The sequence below is a fragment of the Heloderma suspectum genome, chromosome 4, assembly GCF_057233095.1.
Source record: "Heloderma suspectum isolate Gila_16-S chromosome 4, 16-S_ref, whole genome shotgun sequence".
NCBI lineage: Eukaryota > Metazoa > Chordata > Lepidosauria > Squamata > Helodermatidae > Heloderma > Heloderma suspectum.
In genome coordinates, this window is record NC_139461.1 from 256,813,412 (window position 1) to 256,826,461 (window position 13,050).

Here is a 13,050-nt window from a genome sequence, read left to right on the forward strand (position 1 = left end):
GAGGAAAAAAAGACCATTTTAAATTAAAATGGTAACTCCTGGTTAATGTAGGTTTTTCATTCAGTTTGAAGTGTGGGGAATGCAACAACAACAACAACAAAGATGTGTTTTATCACTTCTGATAGTGCCCATAAGCATCAATCTTAAAAGTATTTCAGATTAAACCGATTTCAATTTTGTTTGTAGATGGAAGGTGCTTCCAGACATTACTTTCTAGAATTACACTGGATAGTTATGGACAGTATTCTATTTTGTAGTAGTTTTGTTTTTAAAACCTAGTTTAGATTAACTCAAACTAGGGCTCTGTAAACCTATAATACTTAAGTTCCTCAAAAGATATATATTATTTTGCACCAGTCTTTGGAAACCTTTATGAAGCATGATTCCAAGACTAATTCACAGACTCCAGATCCTCCCAAAGAGCAGGAAAATGCTTCAGATATTCTTCCCTCCCTGTATTCCAGAAGCATACCTTTGCTTGTAACTGCTGCACAGTGTATTCTTCCCTCAGACAAGTTTGCTGACTTCAGCCTTGAGTGTGCTCTTAATATGAGTCCTCCCTTGTATTACCTTCTTCTAAGGTGGGGAGTGATGATTCAACAGTGAATCTTGGTTTCGATAGAGCAAGTTATACACTATAATTCTAGGTAAATGAATCAGAAAATAGGGAAGGGATTCCCCTTTTTTTTATCTCCCCACACAGACAGTACTCTGTTCCCAAGCATCTTCAAAGAGTTGCTAATTTTGGAAAGTCTGACTTATGCCCAGTGTTCAATGCCATCTCAATGTTTTAAAATTAGTTCACCTTTCTAATCTTTTCAACAACAATAATAAAAGCAGGATATTTCTCTTGGGTTCTCATATCTTTTTACAAATGTTCCCGTCCTATTTCTACTGAGATACAAGCATTTCTGAGTTGAAACACAAAGTAAGGATATTTACAGTTTTCAAAAACACACACACACACACCAACACAAAACTAGCTGCAAGGCTTTCCCAGAAGATTTTAAAGTCTGGGTAGGTGTGTTTTTCCTTATTGCTCTTTCCTGTTAGCCTTGGATCAATGCCATTAAGCACAAGGTCCCATCACCATAAAAAAGGGGTGTAGCTTTACTGCAGGAAGTACAGCAATGCTGTACGTAGGATAGCCATCACCTTATTTATTGCACTGTTGTTTTTAAAGCAGGATAGTATTTCAGTGCTGGAAATATAAATACACAATTTAACACAAAACTAGGCAGGCTTGACTTAGGTTCCTCAAAAGGTATATATTCTTTTGCACCAATCTCTGGAAACCTTTATGAAGCATGATTCCAAGACTAATTCACAGACTCCAGGTTAAGCATTCCTAATTCTGTGTTGTTCGTTGAAAGCAGTGGTCACAAGATATTTTTTAAAATTTAAATTTGAAAAAGAAAGAAATAAAAGGTTTACAAAATGGCAGGGGTGGTGGTGGTATTATTATGGAGAGGAAGAGGGTTCTTGAAGGGAGTGGACACACCCCACAGCACACCTGAGAAAAGAGCATTCCCTCAGGCTTCCTGCACTGAGCAGGGTGTTTGACTCAATGGTCTTGTAGGCCCCTTCCAACCCTATGATTCTATGATTTTTTTTCTGTCAAAATACTGTGTGAACTTGAACTGAAGGCCAAAGTGGACACAACATGGGAACTCCAGTTATTGAACAGTCTAAAAGTGTGATTAATTAATTAATCAATTAATAGTTCACGTAGTGGTCTCCCAACTTTTTATTTTAATGAAAAGCTGCTGAAGAGTCTGTCATTTTAGATGGATGGGGGGGGGGGGCAGAGAAGAGCTTCTTAACACTTTCTGACTGCTTTTCTGCTCTAATTTTTTTTTTAAAAAACGTCTGACTTGCTTTCTAGTGACATGTTTAGACATCTAGTTTTGTCTGATTTAGTTCAAATTGCATGGAGTCAAAACTGCATATGTATTTTTTACAGTATCTACTCCAAAGTAAATCTCATTAAGTTCACTGCAACTTACTCCTACATAAGTGGGTGTAGAATTGCAGCCTTTTAGTGTTTTAGGATGCAATCCTGTGCATGTATAGACAAAAAAAAAAAGACCTACAACTCCCAGCATTTCTCAGCCAGTAATCATCATTTGGTAATATTTCTCTGCCTCATGTAATGTGCATTACTACTACCACTCACAAGTTATGTTTTTACCAGTTTAAAGGTCACCACACAGACTCTCTCACTAGTGCAGGAGGAGATTCTCCTTCACTTGCCTGTGCTCCATAATGGATGCCCTATGATTAGGCTCTGATGTAATTCTATAATAGAGTGCACGACTCTGCATCTTTCTGCATTATCTGCCTATTACCCGGGGGGGGGGGGGGGTGAGAGTCACTCAGAACACTGCTGTTATCAAAATGTGCAGGAAGCCCAAAATGCAGTTATAAACCAAGCCTCCTGTGTGGTCATCAATGCATGTAAAAATCTGGTACAAGCACATTTAAAGCTGCATTTTTCTGTCTTTCACACATGCATATCAGCAACAAGATACAGGCTCAAAAGTGTTTTATAATTTACATGGCATATGTGAAGTTGGTCTTACGCCTTCTAAACTGTTATGTTTCATCCTTGAGCTTTGCTAGACACTGCCAGGCTACAGACAGGGAGAGCCTAGTGATCTCCTCCTCCTCCCATTTTCCTTTCTTATGTTCAGCAGTGGTAAACCTATTTAATGTAGATCCCAAGCAAATGATTCTGTCCCTGTTGCAGCCACATCCTGAATTTCCTTCAGGCCTCAGTGCAGCTGACATGTAGAAACATGCTCCATGAGTAGTCTAAAGGAAAATTAGTAACCTGTCTTGTTAAATCCTCTCAGGTTCTCAGTTAGAAAAATCTTTGCTCTCATCACTGATAATAGCATCTATGACTCACCTAGTACAGCATATGATCAGAGATAATCTGTTCCTTTGTACCTTAGTTACAGAAGGTAGTTTTCACAGCTGCATCTATCGAATGTGTGTCCTTACCCTTTTTGGCTAACATCTGGCTCTCCTCCCACACAGTTTAATTATTGTCTTTAGCTTCATAAACATGTGTGCTAGAGGGAAATTACTATTTAATTTCTGGGAAACTAACAACAACATGAATGAATATGAACTTGAGCACGCTCCGGGAGAGAGCGCAGGACAGGAAGGCCTGGCGTGCTATGGTCCATGGGGTCACGAAGAGTCGGACACAACTGAACAACTGAACGACTGAACAACAACAACAACAACAACATATACGATCCAATCAGTAACACATGAAGTATTGTTTATAGAAGGAACTGAATCTAAGGCTGTAATCTTTTCCACCCCAATTAGTGTGGTTATGGGTCAAGGGAGATATGGCATTGGGAGGAGGGCTAGCCAGGTTAGGGGAACATGGCCCAGACAGTTAACGGCTGTGCCGTGTTCCAGTCCTCCCCCCAACCGCAGGCATGGTGGTTGCCCTATCAGCCTGCCCTCGGGTCTCCAGATGCTGTTTTTAAATGCCAGATTGGTTCAAAGTAAGACCTCCCTCATCCATGACTTAATAGTGGATGAGGTGGCCAATATGGCATGTATAACTGAGACCTGGGTGGGTGAGCAGGGAGGAGTTAGTCTCTCTCAGCTCTGCCCACCGGGGTATTGGGTTCAGCATCAGGGAAGACCTGAGGGCCAGGGACAGGAGGTTGCTGTGGTCTACAGGAATTCCATCTCCCTCTGCAGCCTCCCTGGCCATGTGACCACTGGTCTGGTGTGTTTGCACCTTGTGTTGGGCCACCGGGACAGATTGGGGACTCTGTAGGTGTATCACCCACCCCGCTGCTCAACAGACTCCCTATCTGAGCTGACGGAGGTAGTCTCTGGTGCGATCCCCCAGACTGTTGGTTCTGGGGGAGGTCAACATTTGCACTGAGGGCACCTTGTCTGGGGCAGCTCAGGATTTCATGGCCTGCATGATGACCATGGGACTGTCCCAACATGTCATCATGCTGATGCATGTAGCAGGGCATACTCTAGACTTGGTTTTCACAACTGGACATGGAGATAGTGGTCTGAAGGTGGAGCACTTTGCATCAGTCCCCTTGTCATGGTCTGATCATTACCTGCTGTGGTTTAGACTTACAGCAGTTCTTTCCCTTCCACAAGGGTGGGGGACCTAATGGTCCACCCCCAGAAGCTAATGGATCTGGATGGTTTCTAGAGGACTCTGGGGAGGTTTCCACCTGAAATGGCGGGCTCTCCTGTCAAAACCCTGGTTGATCTGTGGAATGCAGAAATGGCCCGGGCGGTTGACAAGCTTGCTCCTGAGCACCCTATCCTGAGTAGGGCTCGAACTGCTCCGTGGTATACCCCAGAGCTGAGAGCGATGAAAACAAAATAGGAGACGGCTTGAGTACAGATGGAGAAGAACTCCTAGTGGATGCAATTGAATGCTGGTATGTGCCTATGGTAAAGTATATTCAGGGGCAGTGAGGGTGGCAGAAAAACATCATCTTGCTGCCTCTGTTGAACCTTCTGTCTGCTGCCCAGCAGAGCTTTTCAGAGTCATCCAGGGGCTATTACATGCTGGCCCTAAGGACACTGTAGATCCCTCTGAGGCCCGCTGTAATGCATTTGCTAGACACTTCCAGGATAAGATCTCTTGCATCCGCCGGGACTTAGACTCCAGTGTTATAGCAGGTGAATCTGGTGAGGTATCCAGAGCACAGCCTTGTCCTGTTCTCCTGGATGAGTTTCAGTTGGTCCAGCTCAAGGACGTTGACAAGGTGTTTGGAAAGGTTCGTGCAACCACTTCCGTACTGGATCCTTGCCCCTCTTGGCTGATAAAAACTGGCAGGGAAGGAACAGCTGGCTGGGCCAGGGAGGTGATTAATGCCTCTTTGCGAGAGGGGGTGGTCCCGGGCCGCCTCAGAGAGGCAGTAGTGAGACCACTCCTAAAGAAACCCTCCCTGGACCCGGAAAATCTTAGTAATTTTAGGCCAGTAGCGACAGTTCCTTTCCTGGGCAAGGGTCTTGAGCAGGTGATTGCCTACCAGCTCCAGACACTTGTGGATGAGACCAATTATCTAGATCCATTTCAGTCAGGGTTCAGGTCAGGTTTTGGCACAGAGACAGCCTTGGTCGCCCTGTATGATGACCTATGTCATATGACCTTGTTGATTCCCCTTGATCTCTCGGTGGCTTTCAGTACCATCCACCATGGTATCCTTCTGGGACGACTATCTGAGCTGGGAGTGGGAGGCACTGAATTGCAGTGTTTCGCTCCTACTTGGATGGTCAGCTCCAGAAGATGGTGCTTGGGGAATATTGCTCAGCCCCCTGGATTCTCCAGTATGGAGCGCCACAGGGGTGAGTTCTGTCCCTCATGCTATTTAACATCTACATGAAACCGTTGAGTACGGTCATCCAGAGTTTGAGGGCATGTTGTCATCAGTATGCTGATGACACGCAGCAGCTCTATTTCTCCTTTTCATCTTCTTCAGGTGAGGCTGTGGATGTGCTAAATTGGTGCCTGGCTGTGACAATGGACTGAATGAGGGCTAATAAACTGAAACTCAATCCAGACAAGACTGAGATGCTGTTGGTGGGTGGTTCTTCTGACCAGATGGAGGGTGCTCAACCTGCTCTGGATGGGGTTGCACTCCCCCTGAAGAAGCAGGTTCGTAGCTTGGGGGTTCTTCTTGAGCCATCTTTGTCACTTGAGGCTCAGATGTTCTCAGTGGCATGGAGTGCCTTCTACCAACTTTGGTTGGTGGCCCAGCTGCGCCCTATCTGGACGGGAATAACCTGGCTTCAGTTGTCTATGCTCTGGTAATCTCCAAGTTAGATTACTACAATGCACTCTACATGGGGCTGCCTTTGAAGACGGTTCAGAAACTGCGGCTCATGCAAAATGTGGCAGCCAGATTGCTAACGGGGACCAGAAGGTCTGAACATATAAGACTGACTCTGGCCCATTTGCACTGGCTGCCTGTATGTTTCCGAGCCCGATTCAGGGTTCTGGTTTTAACCTATAAGGCCTTACACGGCTTGGGACCACAATACCTGACCGAGTGCCTCTCCTAATATAAACTTACCCATATACTACGCTGAGCATCTTAGGCCTTCTTCCAGCTGCATACACCGAGGGAAGCTCAGAAGACAGCGACAGTGGAGAGGGCCTTTTCGGTGGTGGTCCCCAAATTATGAAATGATCTCCCCAATGAGGCCTGCCTGGCGCCAACATTGTTATCTTTTTGGTACCAAGTTAAAGCCTTTCTCTTCTCCCAGGCATTTGGCAGTATATGATAAGAATTTAATCGATCCTGGAATGTCTTATGGTTATGGTTGTTTGTTTTTGAGATTGTTTGAAGCTGTTTTAGATATGTGTTTCTTTTGTGTATATTGCCTTTTCACATGTTTTTTATGTAAATGGTTTTTAATCTCTGTATATTGTATTTTTTATGTTTTTAATCTTTGTAAACCGCCCAGAGAGTTCTGGCTATTGGGCGGTATAGAAATGTTAATAATAATAATAATAATAATAACAACAACAACAACAACAATAACAACAACAGCAACAATAATAATAATAATAATAAATTAGGGACTACAGCTGCAATCTTAAACACACTTTTCTTGGAGTAAGTGCCATTGAACAGATTGGGAAATACATCTGAGTAAACACACATAAAATGGCACTGTACTTAGGGCATGGCAGCATGGGCCTCTTTTTACACACCTGTTCTCAGTGAGGCACATGGCACCTAAAGCACAGCTTATTTTGATCTTTTTCCCATCTGCATATTACAAAGAACTACAAGTCAACAAGTATGGGGCTGCTGCCAAAACCTTGAATTCTCAGCTCCCACTCTACAGCATCCAGCTCAGCTTACCTATTGTCTTCACATCCTTACAACATCTGGTTTTCTTCCCCCTGCTCTACAACATTGGCCGCTGGCAGGGGTGGGAACTGCACATTATAAGACGTCAGGGAATGAGGTAAGTTGAACTGGCCATTATGGAGGGGGAGTGGAGAACACTCAACATACGAAAGCACAGGGAAGTGTCTAAGGTGCAGAAAACGGCAACCAAAATTATCAGGAGGCTGGAGAACTTCCCCTATAAGGAAAGGCTAAAGTATCTGGGGCGTTTTGATTTTTAAAAATGGAAACTAAGGGGAAACCTAATGGAGGTTTATAAAATTAAGCATGGTGTGGAGAAATTTGATAAACAGATATTTTTCTTTCTCACTCCCTCACATAATAAAAATACATTGTTGCGAAGATCCCCCCCCCCCAGGTCATGCCATTACATTGATCGATGATAGATTCAGAACAGACAGAAGAAAGTACTTTTTCACTAAGTACATAATTAATTTGTGGAATTCACTGTCACAATATGTGGTGATGGCAGGTGTTAGCTGGCTTTAAAGAAGACTAAGCAAGTTCATGGTGGACAGATATTAGCTGCAACAACTATATGGAACATTCAGTTTCAGAGGTCTTTGAATAGCAGTTGCTGGGGACCAATAGCAAGACGATCTATTGCCTTTTTTTTGCCCTGTTTCAGGGCTTCTGGAGGCACCTATTTGGCCACTGTAGAAAACAGGATACTGGACTAGGTGGATCCTTGATGTGATCTACCCAGCAGTGCTCTTTTTACATTCTTACATCTAGTCATAGAGCCCTGCCAGGAGAAAAATAGCTTTAAATGTGGTTCCTCCCTTAGGTTATCTTGTTCTGAACTCAGAGCTGCCACCTTCATTGGCATCCTCAGTTTGATGATGATGATGATGATGATGACAACGACGACGATGGTGATGATTTAGGTAGGAAGGATCAGATGTACAAATACAGAATGGGTTACACCTACAGTGACAACAGCACATGTGAAAAGGATCAAGGGGTTTTAGTAGACCACAAATGAAATATGAGCCAACTGTGTGATGCAGTGGCTAAAAAGGCTAATATAATTCTAGGCTGCATCAACAGAAGTATAGTCTCCATATCACAAGACATAATTATACCATTCTATTCTGGTTTAGTCAGACCTTAGCTGGTGCACTGTGTCCAGTTCTGGGCACTGGAGTTTAAGAAGAGTATCAACAAATGGAAACATGTCTAGTGGAGGGTGATAAAGGTGGTGAGGAGCCCAGAGACCAAGTCCTATGAGGAAAGCCTGAATCAGCTGGGTATGTTTGACCTGAAGAAGAGACAATTATGAGGCAATATGATAGCCATCTTCAAAGATTTGAAGAGCAGTCACATAGAATGTTGATGGAGCAGATTTGTTTTCTGTTGTTCCAGGGGGTAATGCCCGAACCAATGGGTTCAAATTATTATTATTTATTTTATTATTTATTGCATTTATATCCCGCCTTTTTTCTTCTTGCAAAGGAACCCAAGGCGGCTTACATTATCCTCCTCCTCTCCATTTTATCCTCACAACAACAACCCTGTGAGGTGGGTTGGGCTGAGAGTCTATGACTGGCCCAAAGTCACCCAGTGAGCTTCCATGGCCGAGTGGGGACTAGAACCCGGATCTCCCAGCTCCTAGTCCAACACTCTTGCCACTACACCACACTGGCTGAGAAAAGGGATTTTGAGTAATCATTAATAAAAACCTGTTTGACAGTGGAACAGATTGTCTCTGATGGTGGTGGGCTTTCCTTCATTACAATTGTTTAAGTAGAGGTTGGAAGGCCACCTGTCAGGGGTGTAGTAGTGTATTTTCTGCATTGGCAGGGGGTTGAACTAGATGATTTTTGAGGTTCCCTCCAATTCTATGATTCTGTGACCATACTGCAGCCAGCAATGCTATCTGCCTCACTAGAGAGATTTGTTTCTTTTTACAACAGTCATGTAGCTGCACCTCTGAAATGTCAATGGAATAAATGCACCAGATTATAATAATCAAAAATTGCTCCACAAAGCTGCAGGAGGAAAATGACTAATATTTTCAGATCAGCAGGGTAAAGGACCCTGAATAGTAACTACAAGAATGTGCACTTTAGTAGCTTCAGTATTTAAATAGGCTACCTCTTCAATTAGCACAGCCTTCCCCAACCTGATGCCCTTCAGAGGTGTTGGACAACACCACCCATTATTTCCTGGCCAGAATGCCTGGGGGATAATGGGAGTTGTCATCCAACACATCTGGAAAGCACATGGTTGGTAAAGGCTGAATTAGCATAAGGAAGCAGAATTATTTCTTCCTCGTGATTATATCTTTTTTCAAAATAAACAACAGAGCTATTCTGTCTTCCTGGGAACAAATCACTAGAATCCAAAGCTGAAAAACAAAGTGATGCAATGATGATCCAGGCATGTAGGATCTTGTTTCTCCTACTTGGTAGTCACATTTTAAACAGAGCAGGTTTACAGGCAGCGGGATAGTAGAAATGGCAGATCTTAGTACACTGCTGCCTCTCCCTATTTTCTGATCCCATCCACTAACAAAGAAACCTTCATACTGCCCTCCGTTGTCAAATCAACCTGACTGATGCCACTATTGCAGTAAAATGATTAGCAGAGCAATCAGAAGTGGGACGGGCTGGGGAAATGAAGTTCATGCCAGCCAGGGTAGGAGAGTGGCAGGGGAGAGCAGGCAGTTTACTTGTTTTTTTAGCCCAAAGGATCTTTATTTATTTTTTGGGGAAATCCTTTCCTTCCCATTTGAAACCAATGGAGGAAATTAGCTATGCCCCCTGCAAGCTGGCATAGCTGAGGGGACTGATCAGGGAGCCTCTTGATGGGTAATGAAGGAACTTTAAGCCCAACAGATCCAAAGCTACCCCTTCCCCCAGAACACTGTGGGTTGGGGTGTACCACCCACAGGAACACTACCTGTGGTAGATCTGCACCTGCTTGTGGTAGATCTGCACCTCACACCCACCCACAACATACTTCCATCCTATCCTAATCCCCTCCAGCTAATTAATCTGGGTGTTAGGATTGCACTGCATAAACTAATGAAAAAAATGTTTATAAGAAAGAGAAAATCCCTTTTAAGAGTTCATATTTACTTCTGAATATCTCTGGATTTTGTCTTCATTTCCTTTTTAAAATACGTATTAGATATTCATCCCCGTAACTAAATAGCATACCAGGGAAGGGAGCATCTGTAATAAAATTGTCTTCTTGGCGGATTTTGTTTTGGTAGGGAGAGGCAGACATCATATTAATTGAAGGAGAGATTTGTGGCTGTTAAGTGAGTCCTAAAAACCATGTAAGCAACTCTGTGTTGGAATTTTGTATACATTGTGCATTTATTTTTTCCCTGGGAGAGACCATTAGAGATGGGCTTGAGTAGAAGAGAGATGAAGCTGGGGAACAGAGGGGCCAGTTAGAAAGGGGGACGGGAGCAAAACTTCATACAGTAGAGGCTATGTGTGTTGTGTGTGTTTATATGGAAAAAGAGGAATACTAGTGGTCCAACATATATCGCCAACTAGTGATCCATTAAAGTTAATGGATCACTAGTTGGCGATATATGTTGGCAATATAAATGGCAGGTGTGGTGCCCCTGATTGGGACAGCAGCAGGGTGGAATGGGTTAAAGTCCCTCTATACACACACACACACACACACACAAACACCCAATATTAAAGTCATGATCTGGACTGAGGCCTCTGAGCTTACTCTAATGTGTAAGAGTAGTGTGCCCTAAGAACTGAAAGGTAGGCTACTAGGGAGGCCTCCGGGTGGAGAACTCCTAATGCTACCCATCAGAACGTATTGTGCAGCAATTCCATGTTTTTTTCTGTCATGGGTTTTCTGCAGTAAGAAAAGGTTGGCAGAAGTAGGAAAATATAGAAGAGTTATAAATGGAAGACAACGATGTCTGGACGCCCCTAAAATTCCATGAATGAGGCAGGGCGAGGGCGCAATAAAAGCATTACCTGGAAGCACCCTAAGCAGCAGCTTTGGATTGGCAGAGGGCAGAGTGCATGGCTGAAAAGAGTAGAAGGAAACATGACATTAAGAAACAGGAAGGATTCTGTGCTGATAGCAAAAGGGGACTGGGCAGGCAAACCAGATTTGGATGTTGGGTGGTGGCATGGGGAGAGGGGAAGGGATGAACCAAATAAGCCAAAGCAATTATGGGGAGAGGAGAAGTTGAATTGATTTAGATATGTATTCATTTTCAAATATCTCTACTACCCTCTCTGGGTTCAACATGATTTCTAAAGACAAAAGCCACATGTGGATCTAATCTAACCAGTCCAATGTTTCTGTAGAGTTTTCTAGTTTTTATAATATATATAGAGGAGAGTTTTTCATTAGCTTGTCTTTATGTAAGGTGGCCTGCTGAATAGGCAACTCCCTTTAATCCTTAGTGCCTTGCTATTGTAACACCACAGAGAGCACTGTTTCCTATTAACGGTGTACCAATCCGCTTAGAACAGAATCCTATTTGCTTATCAGGAGGGGTCAGGCATATTTATAGCGACAGGTCATTTCTTTCCATTTGACATGGGAACACAGATTTGGACCTGGATTTTTTTAAGGGACAGTAACAGAAACAGGAGCCCTGTCTGTTGGACTAAAATTGTCCATTTTCAGTTTTCTTATCTGACACTTCTCTACATAATGCATAATATGATAAAAACCTGTTGTTGTGTATTTGGGGGGGGGGGGTTACTGTGGGTCAGTTATTTTTTTGAACCTTGGCAACTCCTGTAGAGTTGGGAGTAGCAACAGTGGGTGGAGCTTCTGCTAAGTCCTTCGCTTCTGTGTGTGATGCATAAACAATGGTTGTGTTTGAGGCCTGCTGATTCTTGCAGTCATTCCTACTACCTATACAACACCTGTCTTTTATTATCAGGGGTCATATAAAATTTAGTCTTCATAATTTCTGTTTGATACACTTATACTGTATACTGTGATGTCATCGGCAATATTACAATGGTTAACCATTCATATATAGGGCTTTAAAAAAATGTTACTGAGATCTCATTGAATTGTTTTATCGTTACCTGTTATGCTGTCAGGTATCTTCCATCACCATCTGTCATAACTGCTGTTTGTATTTGTTACCAGCTTACAGCACCTGTTTATATATAATTAATTTACAAAGGCATTTATTCTGGCATCTTAGTACTAAATGCAAATAACATTCCATTATGGAAGTTCTAATGTTCCATAACCACTGTATCTATATACACAGTTTTTCAGTCTGGCATCTTCTTGGTCTCTCCACATATTTGTTCTTAAATGATAGTTGGCTACTTTGATTGCTGTGGGAGAAAATTCACATCTGAAATCAGAAAATGTTATCAATTTCATGTTTTATTTCTTTGAAGCCGACTCACAGCTGCCAAAATCCTCAGGAAGCTGGGAGCACACACAATTGAACTGAGGCTGGGTAGAAGTGTCTCACGAATGGACAGATCAAAAAGATCACTTTACTTTGCTGCAGAGTTGCACGTAGATGGGGCAACTATTAGAGCCGTTGTGGCATGTTGGAAAGAGTGTTGGACATGGATTGAAGAGACTTGAGTTTGAATCCCTTTTCAGCCACTAAGCTCATAGAACTAGCCAAACTGCCACCTTGAGCTAGCCACTACATCTCAACCGGACCTACCACACAGGGTTGTTGTCAGAATAAATGAGGAGAAGGGCCAAGTATGGTTCCCTGAGCTCCCTGGAAAAAAGATGAGATAAATACTACTAATAATAATAATACATAGTGAATGTTCTTTATTCTGCAACCATTTTCATTTTTTCATTTTGGGTAATATTGGAAATGTTCAATTTTTCTTTCCTATCAAATTTGGCATAAAATTTAAATTTTACCTCAATGAAGACTTTAATATGTCCTCAACCATATTAATTACTTTAATATGGTTGATTTCATAGGATTTCATGGGAAAGGAAGATAGTGTCCAGGTCCAGATAAATGCAAAGTATGCCAATATTTTTAGCCTCAAGGGTCTGTTAAGGAGCTCAAAGCAATAGGTGAGATGTTCCACTTTTAGAAAAATGCAAGTGAATTTATTTCATTTATTTGAGGGAGTTTGATATATTTGAAAATTCAACTGATTATCAGAAATTCATATGG